Raw genomic sequence first — 9,289 nt, 5'->3', positions numbered from 1 at the left:
TGGAAAATATAATTATGGTTGCCATGGTGGGGGAAAAAGTAAAACCGGGGCAATGTTAATCACATATTGCAAAAAGCCTGTAAATTTGCTATATTGACTTTAAGATCTTAAGACAAATATTTATCTATGTTGGTGGAATTATTTAGGCATGAGAAATGACTTTTTGCACAGGAAATAAGTACCCAAGGCTTTCCACTATTCTACAGTAGTAAATTAATAGAAAATAAATAGGAAAAACGTTTGGGAACAATATGGTAAAAGTGGGACCCTAAACAGAACAAAATTTTTAAAATGGTGACAGTGAAAGGTCCCAAATTTAAATATACACGAATATGGCAGCTGATAGTATAAACAGCAAGACCCAACGCACCTCTAAATGAGGAGAAAAAGCAAGGAGAATATGTGTATTAGGTAAATGACACCGCATCCCTCAAACATGCAGCAATCGGGGAAAACCAGACTGGTGATCCGTGTCTGGAATATGTACTAAGTGAAACCGTCGGGAGAGGGGAGGGATGCCTTTTAAATTTTTCTTTGGCAGAAAAACGTGGCGGAGATCCTACCTCTTTTCACCAAAGATGTTGAAAATGAGGGGGGAAGTTTTGGCTTCCTCCCTTGCTTTTCAATGTGGAATAACGTCTTAATGCTGTAACTCTCCCTGTCCCGTGGGAGTGTGCAAAAGGAGGGAACGCGGCGTGGGTGAGGGGTGGCGAAGCAGAACCTAGGGAGAAAAGAGAGGCACCGGCCAGATTCTGCCAGGAGGGCGTGGATCCGGGCGCACGCCAGAACAGGTCCTGCCTTCTCCCGGCTAGTGCCAGCTGCGGGAGGGGCCGGGCGGGGTCTCCGCAGGCAGATCTGCGTGGAGATCCGCGGGGAGCGGCGGGACGAGAAACTCCCTTGGATCCGCCCAGAGCGGCTGGACCCTGCGCGTCCCCGTTCCCAGCCAGCTTGGGAGAGAAGTTTCCCGAGGGAAGGGGCCGGACCGATCGCGTGTCGGAGGCGACTCAGGTGTGTTGTGAGGTGGGGGTCAATTTAAATCTCTCTTGCTAGCCTGGGACTCCCCTGACCCCCTCTCTAGCCAACTCTGGGCGAGATGGGGTACGGTTAAGGATTTGCTCCTATAAGGAGGGGTCAACCCATTTGTGGAAAGGAAATGGTGCGCCGAGTCCATGCCTAAATTGAGATGGTCCGAGGTCCCTAAGCCCCAACCCGGGAATGGACACCCCCTTCCCAGGCCCGCTCCCAGGTGGATGAGGATGAATTCAGGCAGCAGTCAGGTGAGATGGATGGAAAAAACAAGGTCTCCACCGAGCCCCTAGCCCCGACTTTCACTCCTTGGCTATGGGTGGGTTGACCCTCTGTATCTTCTCCAACCTCGCTCCGCCTCCCACCCTCTGGAGTGGGTTCCAGCCTCTCTGGAGTGGGGGTCCGAGATCCTGCTGGGTTGGCGATCGTTCCAAACTCCCTTTGCCCTACCCGCCGCCCATCTCTTGGGTCTTGGGGCTCATTCCCTCTCTCCCTTGCCAGTGTTGCTCCCACTCTCAGGATTCAAGATCCCAACGGGGTTTCCTACCTGCCCCCAGCCTGGAATGGGTGATCTGAGGACAGAACGGGTGGAGATGGGGGCGAGGAAACGGGAGGATGGGCAGGGGCTCCACCTCCCGAGCCCACCGTGGGGGCGAGAGGACAGGCTGGGGGTCTGGTTGCCATGGCTCCCTAGTAGCCGAGCTGGGGGAGCTAGAAATGCCAGTCACGGATGGTCCCTTCTTCCTCTTTGTCTCTCTCTCTCTCTCTCTCTCTCTCTCTCTCAGTGAGAGTGTGCGTGGGGCGTGGGGAGGGAGGGCACAGAGAGAAAGTGATTAATTTGGAGAGCAGGGATTGGAGGCGGGAGGCTGGAAAACGCCGGCCCCTGCATTCCCACTCTTCTCGTTCACTGCGAGCTACACTTTCTCAGCCAGGGGCAGGGCTGAGGAATTCCTGCGAAAAACGAGAGCCGGAAGAAGCCGCCGCTGCCCAGGTAACCCGCGGGCCCAGGTGCCCACGCGGGGGCAGCGCGCAGGGCGCACGCACGGTGGGTGGTGGGACAGTCGGCTTGGAAAATGGGCAGGAGAAAGGGGTTGGGAGGCGAGGGGCGGAGGGCAGGTGTATAGTGGCCCAGCCGCGAGGCGCAGCGAGCGGCGCGGGAGCTCAGTCTGGTGCGCGAGAGCGGCGGAGCAGCCCCCAAAGCCAGCAAGTGGCCGCCTCGGAGCGCGCGCGCGCGCCAAGCGCGCTCCCGCTAAATGCGTGTGGGCGGGGCATGTGCGCGTTCCCGGAGATGGGCAACTGGTGAGTCACCTGGGCTCGCCCAAGGCAGTCTCCTGTGGAGCCCACGTAAATTCGATTTCCAGCTCCACCATCTCTGTGATTCGTCACTTTGAAGGAGCCATTTAATTACTCCTTGCCTCAGTTTCCCCTTCTAAGCATAGGGATGATATCAGTACCTTCTTTATAGGGCTGTTGCAAGATTGGAATAAGATAATGTAAGTAAAGAGGTTAGTCCAGTGCCTGATGCATAGTAAGCACTCAAAGGTTATTGTTGCTAATGGTGTTATTATTAATTAATTTTCAATTTAATCAGATATGGTGTGGTCTCATTTCTCTGTTTTTTTTTAAGGCAAAATTCAGTGTTTTCTCATTTGGAAGGATGGTTAACACCTCAGTGATTTCAGTTATCATTAATATTATTTTTTGTCTGGTCGAACTTCTACAAATTTCTGGCTTGCAGCGGATTGGGACAGACAGACTTGCCGACTGTAGGTCAAGTTGGCTTGTCTGTACACATAGAAGGAGAAGCTTAGAAAGCTATTTCGGGCAACTTAGTGACAAGGAGAAAAGTTTATTCCATGGCTTTGTGTGTAAGATTTTGTATTTCCTCCTTTCACCTACTAATGTCACAGTTGAGCTTGTCTTCATTTCGGTAGCTTTGTGATGGACCACTTTGTGGCTTTCATAATTTAGCTTGGTTTTAGAGTCTAATGTGTACCCTGGTTTTCCATTTTATGGCCTTAAGTGCTGCAGTGGATTTACCTCTGGTAATGGCAGAGCCTGGTGTGTAATCATTCCTTGCAAGCTCCTGAATATTGTCAACGAATCAATGGAGACAAATAGTTATTACCTTGTAGGTGTGAATACTGGCTATGGCAGTTCATTAAAATCTCTTTCAGGGCATGTTTGTACCCACCTCACTGCAGAACCACAAGACCATGCTGATTAATATATGTATTTTTTGGATTTTTCTCTGTTGTGTCTATAATTAAGGGTCTCTTCCTTGAATGATAAGTCTGTGGATTTTTACTGCTACTTCATGGTTATATAGGTGCACCAATAACCTTGTGGTGAGGAACCTGTATACCCATGGGCAGGATTTGATATTGCCTATAATATGTTTATTACTTTTAACGTAATTTATCCCATTAAATGAACTTGCTTTAAGTAAATTTTTTAAAATTGCTCATTAAAATATGGACTTGAGGCATGTAAGTCTAGACAGATGTTGCCATCATAAAACTTTCTAGTGATTTTTGTGAAATAAATCTCGCCTAGAAAATTTTTACTGGATAGAAGCCAGATTTTATAATTTACTCCTGAAATCCTTGAAGATAGGAGGTCGTTTCACCCGATTGCTTTGTTGAAATAATTTTGCCTGATTCACTTTTATGGAGAATTATGTAAGGGTAATTATCAAGATTACAGTAGTTTTATCTGATAAAGGAAAATTAAGTAATCAGTGGGAACTAATAGAGTTAAATTTGAAGAAATGAGTGTCAGGAAGCCCTGTGAGTATTAATTCAGGTTATAGAGTATTGCTTTAAGTTTGGGTTTTGCAAGACAACACCCCCATTTTCACAGTGAGTATGTCATCTTTAAAAGATACCTTGAGGAATTAGTATGACAGCTTGCCTGAAATTCATGTGATCATTTACATATTGTTTCCCAGGAGCTTTGGCATTAAATGTTTCATTTATTGGAAATTATTTTGCCCTTTGATTTATGACAGGCAACAGAGAAATTGGATCTAATATATTCTGAAAACAAAATTTAGCTTTTCATCATTTTGTATTTTTCTTTAAAAACTAAGCAGTAATGCATGTGGAATGCTAAAGTTAGGCCAAAGACAAAGGGTTACAGTAGAAAATCATGATAGATCAGGAGTTGATAAGTCCTAAATTTAGGGAGCTAATGACATGCAAAGGTGTAATTAAGAGGATGAACTTGTCTCTGCACTAAGGCTATTTTCAGTGGTGTGCTATACTATCTGGTTCAATCAGTGTTTGCTGTTACTTTTTCAGACTGAGACTGAGAATAGTATATTTTCAATTATGAGCATTTTGATTACATCTTCATTCTAACTAGTTCAGTCTGAAAAGAATGCAATTATTATGGTGATTTACATACAATATGCTAAGTTAACACAGCTAATGAGTGAATGCATAATATTCCTTCTATTCATTCCTGGAAAAATATTGTGCTAAGTATTCTTTCAAAAAACAGATTACATTATTTGCCAGCATTTTATGTCTACTTACAAATAGACTGATACTGAACCATTTCATCTGTTATTAAAGTGAAATCTCTTGCATATTGGTGAGCTGTTCCTGCTTCCCTCCACCTCCTTAGGTGGGGGAGGGGGATGGAAACAATTCTCAGTTTAATTAAATGTGGTGTTTTCTCCTTTCTCTACATCTTTATTGTAGGAAAGATTCTGTGTTTTCTAATTTTGGAGGTTGGTTAACACCTTAAACATTACTAATTACTGCAGTTTATTTTGTGTGTGTTGGAATAGGGTTGTTAATTATAGTTTTCTCATTAGCACCATGTAGAGAACAATGAATTAACACATCCCTCTGATCAAAAGAACATCTGAGTTTATCTTCTGAGAATATGTGTTATTGTGGTACCAAAAGTCACTATAATTTTCCCAAGGAACAAATCTGTTGGAATTCTTTAACACTGGGTTAGGAAGCTTGATGAATGAGTAGAATTGATCACAAACAGGAGAGAGTAGAGCTGTGGTTGCTTGGCAACCTAATATTATTCGGCAATTTCTTCTGGTATATTTATCCAGTAAGCTAGAAAATTCTGTTTTGTTAACGAATGTTTTTAGTCAGGGCACAAATAGACCATAACTAATTGAGATTTTATGTATTGTGGATAAAAAATGATCCGCTTATCTTACCATTGTGTTTAGATAATAAAAATACAAAGAGAAAACATATTAACTTCAGATTTTTTACTTTCTGTAAAAAAATTTTTATCCCCTTTTCACATTATTTTGTTCCTAGAAAAAGAATGCGACTGGTATATCATTTTTGGAAGTCAAATTATTCAATTTGTGTCTGTGTGTGTCCATGTAATTTCAGTATCAAAGACAGAGTTTGGGTGAGAGGAACTCTTCCAAAATCAAGGTTTGCTAATTAAACTGACAATTAGCTAAATTTGGGGGAAGCTATAAATGTCTAATAGTTATTATGTTGGTAAATGATTGCAAGAATAATAAAACAAATGTATTGAAATTGGAAAATATGTAAATACACTCTGTGCTTTCACCGGGATTTCTATCCTGGAGGTCTTATCCCATTCGCCCTTTGATGTTTGGGTACATGTGATTTCTCCTGTAGTTGCAAAAATAGGAACTTAGCAGAACAATCAGTTGCCCATCCTTTGATCTACCTATCCTTGACTCTAGGGACAGTACCATTTTGTTAAATAGTTTATGAATTTTAGGACGCATCTCAATTCCTTTCTCAGATCATAAACTCCTTGAGGGCGCACATCCGATTTTATTCATCCCATGAAACTTCATAGTGTCTGGCACAGTGAGAAAGCAGAATGGTAAGTGGTTAAATGTACTGACTGTATAGTCAGGGTGTGGGTGTTCAGAATCGAAGTCTGCCATCTTCCAGGTGTGTGGCCTTGGGTAAGTCATTTGAACTTCTCAAAGGTTCAGTCTATTCTGTAGAAATGAGTTTTACCAATACCCAGGTCATGTGGGTTATTGTGAGCATTTGCATAGGGCGATGTAGATAGCTTATTAGCACTTATTGACCACTCAATAAATGCTTTATTTTTATTATAGTTATTATCCTTTCAGAACCATGATCATGCATGAAGGAAGAGACAAAGATAAAAATAAATTTGTGTGTGTATCTCCATGTATGTGAATAAATGTGAACACCGCATGATCAGTAAACGGTACTGTCATATCGAAAACTGTTGATACCTGCATCAATTGTATGCAAATATAATATTAGTATCTTTTTCACATATTTGAAAGATGCCTTAGCATACCTTGGTTCACAAGGTTGGCTGCGAAGTAGAATCACTTGGAGAGCTTTTGAAAATTCCCTTACCAATTAAATCAGAATTTCTGGGGTGGTGATCGAGTATCTGTATCTTTGAAAGCTCCCCATGAGATTCCAATATGTCCCCAGATTTGAGAACCGTGGCTTTTGATTGGGTAGATATTCCATAAATCAGGTTGGTCCGAGACATTGACTTACAGTTACTTTGATGTAATGAAATGTGGTTGGAAAATAACAACAACAACAAAATCTTTGGCAAACCTGTGAAGTTTTTCTTGCTAATCCCTTTGGTTTGAATAGCATTTTATTCTCTGAAAAGCTCAGATGTGCTTTTCATTTGCTGTGTATTATTTCATTTCTTGGCCAAATGTCTATGAGAAGATGGCAGGAAAGAAGTCATTATCCTGATTTTGTAGTTGAATGGAGTGAGCCAAGCTGAAATTAAATGAGTTGACTAGATTCATGTGACTTGAGTACTGAATGATTCCCCATTTTGATTTGAATTTTCAAAAGAGAGGGAGAACTATTGATTTTCCACTAAATTACTGTGTACAGAAGAGCTGTGTAGATAAAATTTTCTATCCTTCTTGTTATAAGTTTTCTATTGTAAAGAAAAGAATCATTTTTCTAAGGAGGAGGTACTGTCTCTGTGTAGTATCTGAACCAGTGTCCCATGGACTGAAACCGTCCTGCATATGTTTTGTTTGGCCCAAGGAGTGTATAAGAGATATTTCAGCTAACATTTAGAAGCCGGAGATTTCACATAAAATAAAAAAATCCATTGTCTCTGGCCTATCTTGAAAAACTTGAAGTTCTCAGAACATTGGGCCTGAATACTCAGGTGAAAAGGAGGGTCATTGGCTGAAGCTGAGTAGCCTCTCCCATTTAGACATAGCTGGAGTTCTCCAGTTGTCCAGAATCCCACTGCTTCCTATTGCCTTACATCAATTCTGCTTCACACATTTGTTTCCTGCCTGGAATCTGGCACACTTATGAATCCATTACCTTTCTTCTAAAGGCTTGAAGAATGAAGAATTTCTGATTCTTGTGCAATACATATGTCCACAATGGCCTTAAAGGACTCATAGTTTTGTGTCTTCTTAAGGTAAAGCATGGACTCTTCTCACTTTCCTACTGGTCTTTAATTACATGTAGGCCATACTCACAAAGGGTAGTTGAAAGGAGTTTAAAGAGGGGACAAATTAAGAAAAACCAACAAGGGCTGGTAAAGCACCCCTGGAGCTGATACTGCCTCTCATCCTGAAAGGATGATTGGCAGGAGAAGTTAGTGGAAAGAAATATGAGCAGCAGTTCTGGGGACTGATTGCTAGACAAGATGCAATTGTTTTTTCTTTTTCTTTTTTTGGCATGGGCAGGCTCTGGGAATTGAACCTGGATCTCCAGCTCATGAGGTGAGAATTCTTGCCACCGAGCCACTGAGCCGCCATTGCACCACCCCAGGAAGAGCAGTCTTTTGATAAAGGAACAAAGCACTGTGAAATCACAAGACACCTTTCTCCTCTTGTCCTGACGTTTCCTGCTTCTTTCTCAGAGTGTCTGAACCCACCAGCAGTCAGAGGAGCAAGGGAGCCTAGTTAGAGTGGTCTTTAGAGGTCAGGTCCTTCAGCAGGAATTGGGATGGTGGAAAGAAAGAATGGACCTGGATCTGGTGTGGTCAGTGATGAATATCCAGCATACCTTGAAGCCTTCAAATTTATGGAACAGGGGTTGGAGGAAAGGATGAGGTTTTCACTGCCAAAACTAAAGCAAAATGGAGAAACAGATTGGATTTCCATTCAAAGCTATCTTGTTCCATTTTCCTTTGTTATTTCTTTCTCTTCTCTGCTTCCATTGCCCCACATAGGCATGCTGGAATCCACAGGTATGTTTAGCTGTAACCTCCAAACCTCAAAATAAATTTGCCCATTCCCTTACCTTACCTCTTCTTTCTGAGATGAGAGGTGATACAGCAGAGAGAACCATGCACAAGAATATAGTCAAATGTATTACAGCTTTTAAGGTAGTGGGTTTGCATTTTAGCAGAGGTTCCTCTAGTACAGAAGCTTATTCTAGAAGTGGTGATTGAATGCTGGGAATTGCAGATGTCATGGCTGGGAAGTGGAAATGTTCTTAATTAATAGCCTAGCAGCCTGAAGTCTCTGTGACCTGGACATGTGCATCTCTGGGGTGGGATCTCTCTTTTTTCATATAGTGGCATGAGGGCGAAGGAGATGGGGGAATAGGTCAAGAATGCATTGATAGTATCCTGATATGAGGAGTTTGTGCTTTCCAGAGTTCAGGGATGTATTCACCTATGTAATAAAAGGTAATTGGGTAAGAATAATCATTGATGATCTGAGTATTATCAGCATTAACTGTGGATTCAGCTTGTTATTGCATTGAAGACCATCAGTAAAGAATGTAAAGTGACAGATTATTAGCTTATTAGGGGATGTTTTATATATTGTTGTGCTTAAAGGAAATAGTGCATCTCAGGTTCAAGTGGAAGGTAAATGTTGACTTCTTCAGAGGCTCTGATACTTCACATTTCATTTCTAGGGGTTAAGATTACTTCTGAATATTTCTATTAAAAGCCATAATACCCTGCATTATTTCCTTGTTTTATGCTTCTCAGAGAATTTTCCTATATCGTCTTCTTTGACTTTTAAAGCACTTGGAAAACAAAAATAAAAAAGGGGACAGTTTTTTGACTCATTTTATAAATGGAAAAACTGAAGCAAGGACAAATAGCTGGCTCCCTTGTGTATAGACTGTGGGCTAGAATCATGAATTTATGTGCCTCTGCCCTCCATGAGTTGAGTATTGTCTGTTCATGGGGCCAACCTTGGTTCCTGGAAGATGTGGCAAAGATGGTTTTTGCTGCAGATAGAATTTCTGGAAGGCAGGGTCTTAGACACCACTGGCAGGCTGTGGCTGGGTTTAGAATG

General features: G+C 42.1%; 1 protein-coding gene across 15 annotated transcripts in view; it reads left to right on the top strand.

Moving 5' to 3' along the window:
- The first annotated feature begins 814 nt into the window (after nt 1-814).
- Nucleotides 815-9,289, top strand: part of CHL1 (cell adhesion molecule L1 like) — a 200,902-nt gene continuing 192,427 nt past the window's right edge. For 5 of the 15 annotated variants that reach the window (XM_077128675.1, XM_077128665.1, XM_077128672.1 and 2 more), the window contains exon 1: nt 816-1,008. The gene's annotated coding sequence lies outside the window, so the exon portion shown is untranslated. Of the gene's footprint in view, nt 1,021-1,883; nt 2,018-2,052; nt 2,072-5,787; nt 5,872-9,289 lie in introns of those variants that run through there. The other 10 variants (XM_077128676.1, XM_077128668.1, XM_077128674.1 and 7 more) reach the window with 6 other exon arrangements.

This window comes from Tamandua tetradactyla, chromosome 15, assembly GCF_023851605.1.
Source record: "Tamandua tetradactyla isolate mTamTet1 chromosome 15, mTamTet1.pri, whole genome shotgun sequence".
NCBI lineage: Eukaryota > Metazoa > Chordata > Mammalia > Pilosa > Myrmecophagidae > Tamandua > Tamandua tetradactyla.
Note: the sequence above shows the minus strand (reverse complement) of the source record. Positions and strands in the feature narration are given on the sequence as shown.